We start from the raw sequence: 15899 nt of genomic DNA, 5'->3' as shown, positions 1-15899 counted from the left end.
ATCTCTGCCCATTTCCACCAGCTTGATTATTCCTCTGATTACGATTCACAGCGCCCGCTTGATTAGCATTGTTAACTCGATTTCCATCACCTCCATTGTTCCCTTGTGGGCGATTTCCATTTCCGCCCCGGTTGGTGTTTCTGTTTCCGAATCCTCCCTGGCCTCTCTGGCCAGCTATGGCCCAACAAGAATCCTTCAAGTGGCCAGTCTTTCCACAAGCTTCACAAACTTTCAAACCACAATGGCCAGAATGGTGGCGCTGGCAGGTATTACACTTGGGCTGGGTGCCCATGTATCCTTTTCCTTTCTTCCCACTACCAGCTGTAACCTGAGCTGGCGTGCTTGATTCCCCTTTCTTAACCACACCGCTAGTGCCTTGCTTGAAGTTCGAAAACTTCCGCTTGTTACCTCCTGATGACTCCACATGAGTCTCTTTCTTCTTTGGCTCAGCTTCATCAAACTTGTTCAGGCGAATAGCTTCCTCGGTGAGAGCCACGCTCAAATCAATCGCCTCAGTAATAGTCGCAGGCTTGGAGGAGGTCACCATGCTTATGATTTGAGGAGCTAATCCCCAAATAAAACGTTCAATCCTTTTGAACTCTGGAGTGACCATGTAGGGTACCACATGCGATAAGTCATGAAACCTCTGAACGTATTCTTCGATCTTTGGACCTTCCATCTTTAAATGCCAGAATTCAGTTTCCAATCTTTGGATTTCAGCGCGGGAACAGTACTTTTTGCGCATAAGTTCCTTCAGTTCGGTCCAGGTTAGTGCGTAGGCAGCAGCTTCACCAAGTGTCTGTACTTGCAAATTCCACCAAGATAGTGCTCCATCCAAGAATAGCCCAGAGATATAGGTGACTTGCTGATCTAGTGCGCATTTGCTCATGCGAAGAACAGATTCAGTTTTCTCAGCCCAACGAACAAAGGCGACAGCACCTCCTGTGCCATCAAAGTTGACCGGCTTGCAGTCTAGAAACTGCTTGTAGGTGCACCCTGCACGTACAGTATAACATGTGAATGGCATTAGCATCTTTGCTATAGATATCCAATTAAGTCATGGTATGTCTAAATGACTTAGTATTACCATGAGGTGGGTTGTTGTTGTTGCCAGTGTTGCCTGAGTTGCTTCCACTAGTCCCTCCTTGAGAGGCGGCGTATTGTGCGATGGCAGCAGCGATGATTTGCTGGAGTTCTGCCTGATTGGTAGGCATTTGCGGTTGTTGACGTCTCGGCGGCATCTTCTAAAAGATGTGTTTACGTCGGTCAGGCCATAGTAAAACGTACGTATATGATGGTAGTAATAGTATATAACATCTCATGTCACAAATATCATTCACACAACATCCCATGTCATAAAAATATAAATAACCAATAAAGCATCAAATATGATGAGAATACTGCGATTGCCATATATCGAGACCACATAGTAAGTATACAAGTACATCACAGTGTCATACAACATCAATCGACTAAGGGCTACATCACCCCTGTCCAAAAACTATATCAAATCAGTGTCACTACATCCCATGTACAAAATCAACAAAAGTCATAATCAGAAAGTAGTCTCCAAAAATGCTGTGCAGTCAAAAGCAATCGCCGTCTTCTCACCAACGTCTACCCAAACGGCACTGATGAGCTCTACACGGCTGGCGGTGGAGAAGGGGGAAAGTGAGTGTAAAACAAACGACGCAACTGGAGCCAGTCCTCCTCCATGGCTCTCTGAGTACGTAAGAAAGAAGCAACCTGTCGCTCTAAAGTGAGAAGGCGTGCAGCATAATCTGGTGGCAGTGGTCGAGAGGGCTGCAACGGAGAGTGGGTCTGACCCTGGCACTGACACGGCAGCGGCTGAGCTCTCTCAAGCTCCTGAATGCGCTGTGTGTGTGCCTCGTGTTGAAAAACAAAAGACATCAAGACGTCCTCAATAGTGTGCCCCATGTGGAAGGGATGGTAGGGGTCGGTCGGTGGCATAACAGGTGGTGATGACCAGAGAAACGGCTCCCTGGCTGGATCAAAAGGTGCCACATGAAATGGAGAAACAGGGGGTAAAACAGGTGGAAACTGTGACATGAAGGGAACAGATGTCGGCACATGCCCAAAGGGATGGGCCGAGGAACCCTCTCCAGGTCGCGCTGGAGGTGTAAACTGAGGGAATGAAAAGGAGGTATCAACGTGACGAGTATCAGTGATCTGAGGGGGAATAGGTGGAACCTCATCATCAGCAGGAATCCACCCGTGCTGTGCATGCTCATCTCGTGGATCCATGTGGGTCGTGAATAGTGCATGCTCGGGCTCTAGTGGAACGGGATCAGGTGGGGGAGCAACAAGAGAGTGAACGGGTGCATCAGCAATAAGTGGGTGATCAACGTGATCAACAGCAATGTCATGATCGCCCTCCAACAACGGAGCATCCACAGGGTGATCATCAACAGGTGGGTCAGCAATCACAGGCTCAATAGGCATGCCAACATGAACGGGGTCATGCTCAAGCACAGGGTCTAGAGCGGCTGCCTGCTCAGGGGCGATGGCAGGCTCGGGATCATCAAAAGCCATCTCAAAGTCAAACTCAGGGTCGATGGGATCAACCGGGTCAGCTGGGTCGACTGGATCCTCCATAGGCTGATCCATAGGTATAAACTCTATATCCCGATCGGGGTCGAATCCTGGGGGAAAGATAGGATCGGAATCCTCCACATCATCATGGTCGAAAGCAAAGCTAGGAATAGGGGCAACAGAGGATGCCTGGTCAGGATCTGAACCATGTGAAAAGTGTTGTGCGCTCAGAGTGTGGGAAGGTGCGGAGGCCACAGACTCGAAGGAGTCTGGAGCAGGTGAGTGTGCAGGTGACTCCGCAGCTGGAGCATCTGCGAGCAGTAAAAGTCCTTCGTCGGCTATGAGGGCCTCGCCCTCCTCATCGTCCTCCAGGAGATCATCGTCAAACAGATCAATATCGCCGTCAGCCTCGGCGTCAAGAAGTAAATCGTAGGCAGGGTAAACAGCTAAGGGTATGGGAGCAGGGTTCTCCACTAACGGTAGGTCCCCAATAAGAGGGCCATCGGCGAGCTCATCAGCCTCGTCAGGTAGCGCGAAGGGCTGGAAATCGTCCTCGTCCGTGCTAGAAACGTCTGACGTGTGCACCTCGTGCTCTGAAGATGCTAGGTCATCTGATACTATAGGTCTAGGTCCTGTGGTGTCTGAGTCGCCAGTGCCGGGCGAGTCCATGTGTCTGTAACATAAACACAAATATGCACAAACAATCAGTCATACAATCAGGTAAACACATTAGTCACCAAGTAACAAATCACATAATTCTCCTAGTCCCACTAGCCTCCCAGTCTCCTAGACTGACATTCCTAGTCCCACTAGCCAAATTCTCCCAGTCTCTAAGACTGCTCTATCATCTACCTCGACCTCTTAGATCGAGCCTCGGCCTCCAAGACCGAGCCTCAGCCTCCAAGACTGAGCCTACTCTTCCTAGTCTTACTAGCCATCTACCTCGATCTCTTAGATCGAGCCTCGGTCTCCAAGAACGAGCCTCATCCTCCAAGACTGAGCCTACTCTTCCTAGTCTTACTAGCCATCTACCTCGATCTCTTAGATCGAGCCTCGGCCTCCAAGACCGAGCCTCAGCCTCCAAGACTGAGCCTAAAAATAATAAATAAAATGTGCTCAACATTTGTTTGTAAAAATGTTTTGGATCTAGACTTAAGTGGTATGCAGTAAAAATGTTTTCGTGAGAGCCCTAGTGATCATAGTCTAGACTCGAGAAGGAATCCTAGTTTGCTATGATCAGAGCTCTGAAACCAAGCTGTCACACCCTGGCTTTGCGGAAGCGTGGTTAATTTGGTGTGACTTCTTAATACCATAGCTTAACCATAACAAAGCTAAATGAATAAAAACCATGCAAGATCATCCATTTAATTAAGTTTTAAAACCAAATACAACAACATTGTATCAACGGGAACACACCCTAACGACATAAACATTGTTCAACAAACACAAACATCAACATAACACAAACACAGTTTAAGGACTGTGACTTGTCCAGGAAAGAGTCACATTCCCTAAACCCGGATGACCTCGTACTAGTGCAGCGGGAAAACGTGCCATACCGTGCCAGATCCTTTAATTCCCTGAAATACATGTAAGTTGAAAAAAAATCAACAATAATGTTGAGCGAGTTCATGCGTAAGTGAGCAAATAAACCTCTGTTTGTATAAAAATCCTGGTATGTAGCAAATAAAGAAAAAGAAAGAGATCACCAATGGTTTGCAAGGCCATTGATATGTGTGAAATGCAAGTAGGAAGGCTCAAACCTAGCAGATTTATGCGTTGGGTACAAAGTCACCCCGAGGTCCGTTATGCTGGGCCTGGGGTTGGGCTCGCTACACCCAAGTAGATCTACCGCTCCTGCCCCTCGGTCCTATCCTGAGGATTAATGACCTCAAGTTTCCGCCTACCCATTCACATGATCTAAGTAATAACCCTCCTTATGCTAACCATACCATGTAAGAAATATTCGTAATCATAGGAACATGTATTTCACCCCCGCAGTTTAGAAAACTGAAAACAGTTAAGAGAAAAGGGGGACATGAACTCACAGCGGTGCGTCTCTACCAAGTAATACTCCAAGTCAAGCAGCTGTGCAACGACCTACATGTACTAACTCTATTAGACGGATGGTCGTGCCTTAGCTTTAAGGTTTAGGTTTTGGGAAATAGTTAGACAACTATTTCGTGTTTACATTCGGTGCATACTTGGTAATTATTTTCCTTCCCAAGGATGGGGGATTTAATACATGTGTGTTCGAAATATATTATTAAGTCTCACTTAAAATATATCTTATTTCTAACTTCAAAATATAAATATTTTTCTCAAAAAAAAAATATTATATTTTCTATTATATAAGATTTTCCCAAAATAATACCTTAACAAAAATACGTGTTCATAAATAGTTCCGTAAAATGCGTAAGTTACGTTTTAATGGTCGAGTGGTAATAATAATTACCGGTGTAACTTATATATTTATCGTGAAGGCGTTCGTATTATTTTGGATTCGTTAACGTTCGATAATATTATTTTTACCCTAAAAAAATAATATTTATACACTTCACAAAATAGTTGACAAGTGACGTTGTGAAAAATATATTTACTAAATATATATTTATCACGTTTAATTTTGTGAAAATCCCACCTCCGATATTTGTAAATAAAGTCGTGGCGAAACTTATATTTTGAAAACATGTAGAAAAGTATTTCTAACACTTATAGTGAAAATAATTCTAAGTGTTAGGTTTTTGGAAAAATTTCGCCAGAGTTTCCTCTGTAACTGGAGGTGGCCACGCTTTCAAGCGTATCATTTTCTTTTATAAATCAAACCAACCATTTTCTTACTTAACCAAAACAATATTCAACACATCAACTATTCCATAACATGTTAATCGCAAAGATTTCATGAACTTGTGATTTACTCAAAAATACGAAGTAAATCTCATTACTTTTAGCGGATCTTAATATAAATTAGTCCGGTTTCGTAAAAACCTTGCTTTTAAAGAAATTCCGTCTTCACAACTTCTCGTCATCTTTTACAAAAATTGTTATTTTGTCGAAACTTTGTGCTACACAAGTGTTTACACACTTGTGTGTTAAAAATCACTCTAGTTAACGTAAGATCCGTCTTTAGAAAACATAATTTCCTTGACACTCGGTCCTTTGAAAATACCACTTGTAGATCCGTAGATCTACTAGTTTTAAACACTATTTTGTAAGTAAGATCATTTTTACACAAGTTCATGATTTGTGTGTGGTAGAGTTTCATCCTTTAACCCTTGTTACTTCCAAAACATCCTTATGTCATGATCCATGATCATGACCAACCCGGGTTAGATGATGATCCGAGCTACCACAACATAGATCGGGTCCAAATAACCACACAAATCAATTACTACAACATTTACACATCATATGAGCTTTTAACCATCATTATTAGTGTTTTTAGTAGACTTTAATGCATCAACTTGTAAGATTACGAGTTTTAACCGTTACACATCATATTAACCGCTTCAAAATAGTTCGAGAGTGTGATTTAAACAACATACCACTAGCTCGAGGCTAGGGAAGAATCTAAGCGCAAAAAGGGTGGATAAAAGCAAGAGAGTGAGGTCCTTCGCCTTCCGTTTGCACCAAGCCTCCTTATACGGGATCCTTGACACTTGTGTGAGCTTGGAATGTGATGAGTGAAATCGAAAAATGGATGGATGTATATGGGGATGTTCGGCCGAAGTCTATGGAGAGCAAGAGAGTGTGTGTTTGTGTGAGATGTGAGAATGAAAGTGATTAGTGTGTCATATGGTGAACTTATAGGCAAATTATAAGGTTATGGTCCAATGGTTTCTATGCACCCTAGATATTCAACACCATTGATTAAAATAATCAAGATGGTACAATGTATGTCCCATGGGGACCGAAATCGGGTCAGGGGGGGGGGGGTAATCTAGTTCAAATTCAACTAATAGTTGGTTAACAGTTAGGCTAATTAGGTTAGTTAAGTGCTTAACCCGGTTAGTAGTGTGTAGTGCTTTACGGCGGGTGTTAGGGTATTCAGGGACCCTAACTGGCTCAGAAAAAGATAAATAATGTTATTAACAATATTTTCATGTTCCGGGCATAGTCCGGTTGTTCGGTTGGATAGTAATCCGTTAAAGCGCTTAACAAAGCTTTAGGGTGTCGTTAATACCGTTTTTAGTGACATAACTTATTCCCGACACTTTGGAAAATGTCTAGTAATATTTTTCTCATGTTTTGGCACTTTATTAGTTAGCTAGAAGCTGAATTGTTTATTAAAGTGCTGAGTTTTGTGCTTAGTGTACGTTTTAGGCACATCCAGTCATTGTAACTTATCCCTAGAGACGCAGTTCTACAACCCTTGTATCCCTACACTCACTATGGGTGTAGTGAAATATTTCTGGCTCATACAGGCCTTAGAGGCAATATCTGCCTGATGCTGGCTTTATCAGGATGTTCAATAGGTTATCCGTTCATAGTGCTACTGTGCTTTTGTGCATCATGTTTGTCACTAAGGTTCAGCGTGTAAATAATGTAGTGACAGTATGTAAAGTATGATGCAGGAATATGCATGTATCAACATTCAAGTAGCAGTTTGTTCACAAGTTCAAGTAAGCACAGTAATCAAGCAGTAATTAATTATTAATTAAACCGTACGGATACCTGATTTAGTGAGGGTTGTCACATATAAAATCTCTGGATGAAACAACGACCTAGTATAACATCTCTGGATGAAACAGCGACCTAGTATAACATCTCTGGATGAAACAGCGACCTAGTATAACATCTCTGGATGAAACAACGACCTAGTATAACATTTCTGGATGAAACAGCGACCTAGGATAAGATCTCTGGATGAAACAGCGACCTAGTATAACATCTCTGAACGAAACAACGACCTAGTATAACATCTCTGAATGAAACAGCGGCCTAGTATAACATCTTTGGATGAAATAGCGACCTAGTATAACATTTCAACATGAAACAGCGACTTTACTACTTTGATTGTTCAAACATAAAGAGTGACTCATACCCCCATCTCGAATTGCACCAACTACACACAATAAATGGGGGACCCGGAAGACTCGTTCTTGGAGCTGGAGGAAGTTCCCGATACCCCCCCCCCGAAAAGATCCCTAGAAAGACACGCTGATATTATTACCCAACAGAAGAGTCTAGATCGTGGTCAAAAAATGTAATGGCGTTCTATCATAACGACGATTCTTCTTTCTGTTATAGCGGATTCCTTGGAAGGAGACAACTCGGGTCCGAGTTTTGGGTGCCCTACTTGGATACGAGAACTACGGTTACTTGTCGCCACTGGTAAGGAGTATAAATATAGGTTCTCCAAAAATTATGTTTTATTCTTATGTTATAAAACTTTGCCCGTTGTTGCATGTGTGTGGGTGGGTGACGAGAATGATGAGGTTCAGATGGATTTTAATAAAAAAATACAGAAAACCAGAACAACTGTTTCCATGGACGATTCTCCCACTGCAATTCCTGGACCTTTTGGGTGAGAATCCGAACCACCATCCGTTACCTTTTGCCATTGGATTAAAGGAACATTACCCTCCATTTTGGGACATCGATACGGTAACACTTATATCCCCACTGTTTATTTTAAACCAAATATGTTTAACTTATATATTTTTGTCTCAGGTTTATATTCCAATCTGTGTTGACCTTCAAGACTGGTTCATGGTTCGTGTTGATATACAGACACTTCACCTTACCTTGTATTTTACTGGGACGTGTGCTTCAGGTGTTTTTGATGGTTCAAGCTTGATTCAAGTTAGGGTATACCCAACCCTAATAAAATTTGAATCGTTATTCAAAACGTTTTTGGAACAAATCTCCTACTGGGAACATTCTGGACGCCCATATGTGGAAAAGACAATGGTGACACATACTGAAGTTTGCCAACATCAGAAGGAAATCCCAGAACCTGATTCAGGGGTGTTAGTTTGTATGTTGTAAACTAAACTGGTTAATGACGAGGAGGTCGGGATTGGGGGAGATCTTGTCGAGGCTTGCGCGAAATACAGACGAGAGATGGCGGATGAGTTTTATGCATGATGTGTGTAAAATGCAACATATAAAACACATCAATTAAGGCATAAAACTAACCCTTTTTAAGTACTAATGTTGGAAAAAGAGTGTTTTTGTCTTCCTTTTGTATTTTCAGGATGAAATGAGCTCAAAATCACAAAAGAAGCAAAAAGACCACTAATTCTACCATAAATACAAGAAAAGGAACAAAAGTAGACTGCCCGGACCCTCAACGGCACCTCCCAAAGCAAAAAGGAAGAAACAGAGTCTGAACACGCCCCGTGTCCAGCGAACACGGGGGCGTGCCCAGGAAGCAGCAGAAAAGACAAACCAGTAGAAGCTTCCATTGCCCACCACGGGGCCGTGTCCAGCGAGCACGGGGGCGTGGTGAAAGTACAGCAGGCGCATTAATTGTAATTCGCAATTACAATTAATGAGGAGAGAGAGTGTCAGGCGGGCACGGGGCCGTGTCCAGCGGACACGGGGCCGTGTCCAGCCTTCTGTTCAGCCTATAAATAGAGGAGCTTGGATTCATTCTCTCTCATCCCTTGGCACACCACCTCTCTCACACTTCATCCACCACCCACCACCACCATAACACCATCATCCACCACCATCATCCATTGTCCATCGTAGAGTGTGTGAGTCGTCTCGGGATCCAAGATTGATCGTAAGAGTTCTTGACAATCAAGGCCATGATTGCCTAAGTCTCTTACATCACTTGGTGAAGACAAGTGTTTAGTATAATACTTTTTATTTTTAATCTTTTGCACTTTTTATTTGGTTTTGTATTAATGACTTTAATAACTAGTTACTTATGTTGAAGGTGGTCTTTCCTTATCGTTTGTCCGTGGTGTCTTGGCGTTATTTTACTGTCTATATAAAATAAAAGATTTTCACCATTCATATCTCCACGGTCTATATGGAGGTATGTTGGCTACCTGGTCGGGGGTTAAGGGAACGGTTTGGTAAGGGTCTTGCCCTTGTTCAGCGTTTAGAGGTCCTGCTTGGGACCTGGGTCAAATTTAGTAGGATCTCCTTCAATGCCCATAGGTATTGGATGGCGGGGATCCAAACTCTTTGACCCCCTCATAAGTTAACTACTATTAATACTATAACCCGGCTATTTAGGACTGTATCCCTGCTGACTCAGACTACTTAGCCGAGGGTAACGTCACCGCCAGAAGCGGGGCCTACCACAATTTGCATTAATAACTTAATTCATTATCTTCCAATAATCCGACCCTTTAGGATTGTATCCTTGCTGACTCAAACTACTGGGTTGAGGATAACGTCGCCTTCAAAAGAGGGGCCTACTACAATAACTAAGATAATCTCTTAAACAAGTGCAAAAGTGCGAAAATAATCAAAGGTTATACTAATACACGTGTCGGATCCAAGTGATTCATCTTGTCTATCTGTTTTTATTTTATTTTCAGCATTTTAGTTAGTTTTTATTTTTCTTAGTTTAAAACATTTTTCTAACTTTTTTTTTATTTGATTAGACGTTGAGGATAAACCGGTATTAAAAGCTCTTGTGTCCTTGGACGACCTCGGTATCTTACCAACACTATACTACGTCCACGATGAGTGCACTTGCCCATATGTGTGTTTAGTGTTAGTAAATATCGTGTTTTATAAATTTAAAACTTGGCTAAAAGTGTAAAAAGGGCTTAAATATATATCTAAAAACATATATACACTAACACGCATCAAGTTTTTGGCGCCGCTGCCGGGGACACAAGGATTTTAAGAAAGTTAGGAATCAACGGCCTAATCATATTTTTATTTTTCTTTAATTTTTTAGGATTTTTTTTTCTTAAATTTTTAGCTTCTGCAGAGCTCAGCACGGGGCCGTGCCTGGTCGGACACGGGCCGTGCTCAGCAAAGTTACTGGCAGTTTTTTGTTTTTCAAGTTACAGAAGGCTGACCACGGGGCCGTGCCGGTGCAACACGGGGCCGTGTCCAACCTCCAGTAACTGGGATCTGGAAAACAATCACTGTATTTCCGACCACGGGGCCGTGTTCGCTCAACACGGGGCCGTGGTGAACCTTCTGACCGACATTCCTTTTTGTTTTTATTGCAGGACTTGGAACCCGACACCATCCTCACATAGTGTATGAGCTCCAGTTCCAATAAAGACATAAAAGAACCGCTAGAAGAACCCGAACGCTTTCTCAGAAAAAGGTTAAAAGCCAAAAACCAAGAGAAGGTTTCGGGTGATCCACCCCCAATGGCGGACCAACGTACCCTTATGGATTATCTACGGCCCACCGTAGGTAATCTAGGCGCCGCTATCAATGCTCCGAATGTCGAAGCCAATAACTTCGAGCTCCGACCGCATTTGATACAAATGCTCCAAAACTCCGCAACCTTCCACGGGCTTGCGGACGAGGATCCTCATCTACATATAACTAATTTCTTAGAAATATGTGATACCTTTCGGATCAATGGAGCATCAAACGACGCCATACGCCTCCGTATGTTTCCGTTCTCACTAAAAGACCGAGCGAAAGCTTGGCTCAACACCCTCCCAGCTGGATCGGTAAACACCTGGGATGAACTAGCCCAAAAGTTTCTATATAAGTATTTCCCTCCTTCTAAAACTGCTAAATTAATGGCTGAAATTAATACATACTCACAAGAGGACGGGGAATCCTTATATGAAACATGGGAAAGGTTCAAGGAGCTACTACGCAAGTGTCCCCATCATGGCCTCGCAATATGGCAACAAGTATCCACTTTCTACAATGGATTGTTGCCACACACTAGGCAGACACTTGATTCTAGCTCCGGGGGACTTTTAGGTAATCGACGCCCACACGAAATATATAATCAAATTGAGGAAATTGCTCAAACCAATTTTCAATGGCACACTCCCCGGGGAAATAAGTCTATCGCCCCGGGCGCCCATAAGGTCGACGAAAGCACCTCTTTACAAGCCCAAATCGAGGCCCTTTCTTCAAAAATTAAAAAACTAGAAATGACAAAAACAGTCTCGGTTATGGCTTGTGAAGGGTGTGGTGGGTCACATGAAAATTGGAGTTGCATGAAAGAAACGGACGATCAACAAGAAATGGTAAACTACATTGATAATAGACCTAGGCCGTCGGGTCCTCCAACGGGAACTTACAACCAAGGATGGCGAAACCACCCAAACCTTGGTTGGAGGGAAACCGGCAATAGTAGTAACCAACAAACCCAACGAACAAACTTTCAGCAATCAAGAAATGAGTCACAAAATTTCACTCAACAACAAGGTGGACGAGAAAGGCTCGAAGATACTATATCTCGCCTCGTCTCCGACACTGATAAGAAAAACTCGGAAAGATTTCTACAATTAGAATCTAATTTTAGGAATCAACAAGCTAGCATTCAAAACATAGAAAAACAAATAAATCAACTAGCACAAAATTTTTCCGAGAGACCGCAAGGCGCATTACCTAGCAATACCGAAACAAACCCAAAGGCACAAGTTCACCTCATCACACTACGAAACCGCACCGTAGGGCCTGCAGAAGTACCTCAACCAACGGAAGAAACAATGCCAACACATCTGCAGGAAAAGAACTCTCCCCCATCACCAGAACCTACCAAGGCTCCTCGAGTTCCATACCCCGGTAGGTTAATTCGTCAAAAAACCAATGAGCAATTCGCAAAATTCGAAAGTTTGTTAAAACAATTGCATGTCAATATTCCTTTTATCGAAGTCCTAACCCAAATGCCCAAATACTCTAAATTTATGAGGGACTTCCTTACACATAAAAAGAAAATTGAAAATTTGCAATTAGTTAATTTAGGCGAAGAATGCTCTGCCCTCGTACTCAATAAACTACCCCAAAAGAAAATCGATCCCGGAAGTTTCACGATTCCATGTTCAATAGGGGAATCACCCGTTCGCAATGCCTTGGCCGACTTAGGGGCTAGCATTAACCTCATGCCCTCATCAATGTTCAAAAGGCTTGGCTTGGGAACCACGAGCCCTACAAAAATAAGCATACAACTCGCTGATCGATCAGTCAAATTCCCACAAGGTGTCATCGAAAATGTCTTGGTAAGGGTAAGCAAATTCGTTTATCCCGTTGACTTTGTCATACTCGACATGGAGGAAGACACCGAGGTCCCCCTTATCCTAGGGAGACCCTTCCTCGCCACAGCACAAGCAGTGGTAGACATGAATGAAGGGACACTGACTTTGAGGTATGGGGACGATGAGGTGAAGTTCGGAGTTGGGAAGAAAATAGAGGACGACGACCCAGTCAATTACATGAAGGTTATTGATTCAAGCTTGGATGCCGCTCTCCGACGGTGTAACTTGGGAAGCAAGGCACTCCACTCAGAAGAGATATAACCAGAAATCGGGTCTAGCCAAGGACCCTTATAAACGTGGCGCACCACGGAGGCATTCCGCAGATCTATCCTTAGTTTAGTTTAGTTTAATCTTTTAATTTTTGCAGAATAAAACACACTCATGGTGGTAATGGATGAAAAAGGGAACGAGAAAAATGGAACCATGCACGAAGAACAGAGCAAACCGACAAAAATCTCCATAACAGAAGGCTCAACACGGGCCGTGCCCAACCAACACGGCCCCGTGCTGAGCCCCCTGCAGAAAATCACCCAGTTCAGGTAACTGGACACGGGCCGTGTTCAGCGGACACGCCCCCGTGTCCAGGCTTCTGTTTCAATTCTATAATTTTTGTTACTGGCACTTGACCACGGGGCCGTGCCCGGTCAACACGGGGCCGTGTCCAGAGTGCCAGTAACACAAATCTTTGTTTTTAAACACACTTTTACACATTCTAATCAACCAAAAACTTTATTTTTGGACACATTGAGGACAATGTGTAATTTAAGTGTGGGGGGGATGCTAAAACCTTGAAATTTTGCAAAATCCTAAACACAAGCCTTACACAAAACTCTATTGGAACCGCTAAACACCCCAAATTTTTTTCAAAAACTTTTTCATTTTTTTTATTTACTTGTCTTAGTTTAAGTTGGGAATAACAAGTTCTAAAAAGGTTATATTTTTACAAGTTTACAACCGATAGCGTCGTGATAAAAAGAACTAACATAAGAAAATTATGAAACGGTATAACAAGTCTAGTTAAAAATTCGATTATATATGCTTGCTCACATTAAAAACCCATTCCCACAAAAGTGAGTTTTGAGCCTTTATTGAGCATAAAAATACACATATTTAGATTAAATGCTCATTTTTCGTTTCTTGTGTGAATAGCCACTCGGTCTTTACAGATCTAGAACTTGCCACGACGATACATTCCCGGTCCTTACCAACTTAAACCCAAGTAAGTAAATGATAGAGGCATTAGGACTAACTATTTTTCTTTCAAAACCATTATTTTTCATTTCTTTTACCTACCCAAAAATCCCCCTAGAAAACCCCTTTGAGCCTAAACCTTTCATTTCATTACCCCCAAAACATTTTTTTTACCCACCAAAAACCTTTTTCATTTTTCAACTTTATTTTAGTAACAAGCTCGGTTTTTCATAAACGTACCCTTTTATGTGACGAAAAAAAAAATAAAATAAAATAAAATAAATGATGAAGTCAAAAACAAACAAAAGCTACAAAAGCTTGTTTGAGAAATACTTCAAAGAAATAATAAGTCACTAAAAACAAGGTATTTTACGAAAACCGACACTTGTTACGATTTTCGCCCTTTTTACTAACCACTAACCAACCACCCACCTTTAAACCCAAGCCTTCACCCCAAAAGTCCTCTTGATATTTACAAAGGTAAAAAGTTAAAAAGGAGGAGGATTGATTGCTTGGCAAGCCTATGGAAGACGTAAGTTCCGTGCCGCTCTCGAGTGATTCACTTAAATATACACCTTCGGCCGAGTGTTGGGTGATCTCCCGTGAGGTATGTGAACTTGTATATAAATGGAATTTTAATAAGGCATGTTATGCCCAACTAAGTAGTTTATCTTATGAAAAGTTCAAAATAAATCATAACGAATAGGATTGTAAATAAATAAAAATAAAGCCTATAAAAACCTTGGATTCCCGACACTCTAGGACAAGCTAAAAAACTTCTCTTCTACCTATTCCATTTGGGAGTGTAAGCCACATTTAAAGAGTTTTGCTTGAGGACAAGCAAAAGTTCAAGTGTGGGGGTATTTGATGTGTGTAAAATGCAACATATAAAACACATCAATTAAGGCATAAAACTAACCCTTTTTAAGTACTAATGTTGGAAAAAGAGTGTTTTTGTCTTCCTTTTGTATTTTCAGGATGAAATGAGCTCAAAATCACAAAAGAAGCAAAAAGACCACTAATTCTACCATAAATACAAGAAAAGGAACAAAAGTAGACTGCCCGGACCCTCAACGGCACCTCCCAAAGCAAAAAGGAAGAAACAGAGTCTGAACACGCCCCGTGTCCAGCGAACACGGGGGCGTGCCCAGGAAGCAGCAGAAAAGACAAACCAGTAGAAGCTTCCATTGCCCACCACGGGGCCGTGTCCAGCGAGCACGGGGGCGTGGTGAAAGTACAGCAGCCGCATTAATTGTAATTCGCAATTACAATTAATGAGGAGAGAGAGTGTCAGGCGGGCACGGGGCCGTGTCCAGCGGACACGGGGCCATGTCCAGCCTTCTGTTCAGCCTATAAATAGAGGAGCTTGGATTCATTCTCTCTCATCCCTTGGCACACCACCTCTCTCACACTTCATCCACCACCCACCACCACCATAACACCATCATCCACCACCATCATCCATTGTCCATCGTAGAGTGTGTGAGTCGTCTCGGGATCCAAGATTGATCGTAAGAGTTCTTGACAATCAAGGCCATGATTGCCTAAGTCTCTTACATCACTTGGTGAAGACAAGTGTTTAGTATAATACTTTTTATTTTTAATCTTTTGCACTTTTTATTTGGTTTTGTATTAATGACTTTAATAACTAGTTACTTATGTTGAAGGTGGTCTTTCCTTATCGTTTGTCCGTGGTGTCTTGGCGTTATTTTACTGTCTATATAAAATAAAAGATTTTCACCATTCATATCTCCACGGTCTATATGGAGGTATGTTGGCTACCTGGTCGGGGGTTAAGGGAACGGTTTGGTAAGGGTCTTGCCCTTGTTCAGCGTTTAGAGGTCCTGCTTGGGACCTGGGTCAAATTTAGTAGGATCTCCTTCAATGCCCATAGGTATTGGATGGCGGGGATCCAAACTCTTTGACCCCCTCATAAGTTAACTACTATTAATACTATAACCCGGCTATTTAGGACTGTATCCCTGCTGACTCAGACTACTT

General features: G+C 42.4%; 1 non-coding gene across 1 annotated transcript; it reads right to left on the bottom strand.

Annotated features, from left to right (window-relative positions):
- Positions 1-11228: 11228 nt before the first annotated feature.
- On the bottom strand, positions 11229-11335 carry LOC118480646. Its single transcript, XR_004863626.1, has one exon. It is a non-coding gene; the product is annotated as a small nucleolar RNA R71 (small nucleolar RNA).
- Between the last annotated feature and the right edge of the window lie 4564 nt (positions 11336-15899).

The sequence above is a fragment of the Helianthus annuus genome, chromosome 7, assembly GCF_002127325.2.
Source record: "Helianthus annuus cultivar XRQ/B chromosome 7, HanXRQr2.0-SUNRISE, whole genome shotgun sequence".
Classification (NCBI taxonomy): domain Eukaryota; kingdom Viridiplantae; phylum Streptophyta; class Magnoliopsida; order Asterales; family Asteraceae; genus Helianthus; species Helianthus annuus.
The sequence above is the reverse complement of the archived record's forward strand: the minus strand, read 5'-3'. Positions and strand labels throughout refer to the sequence as shown.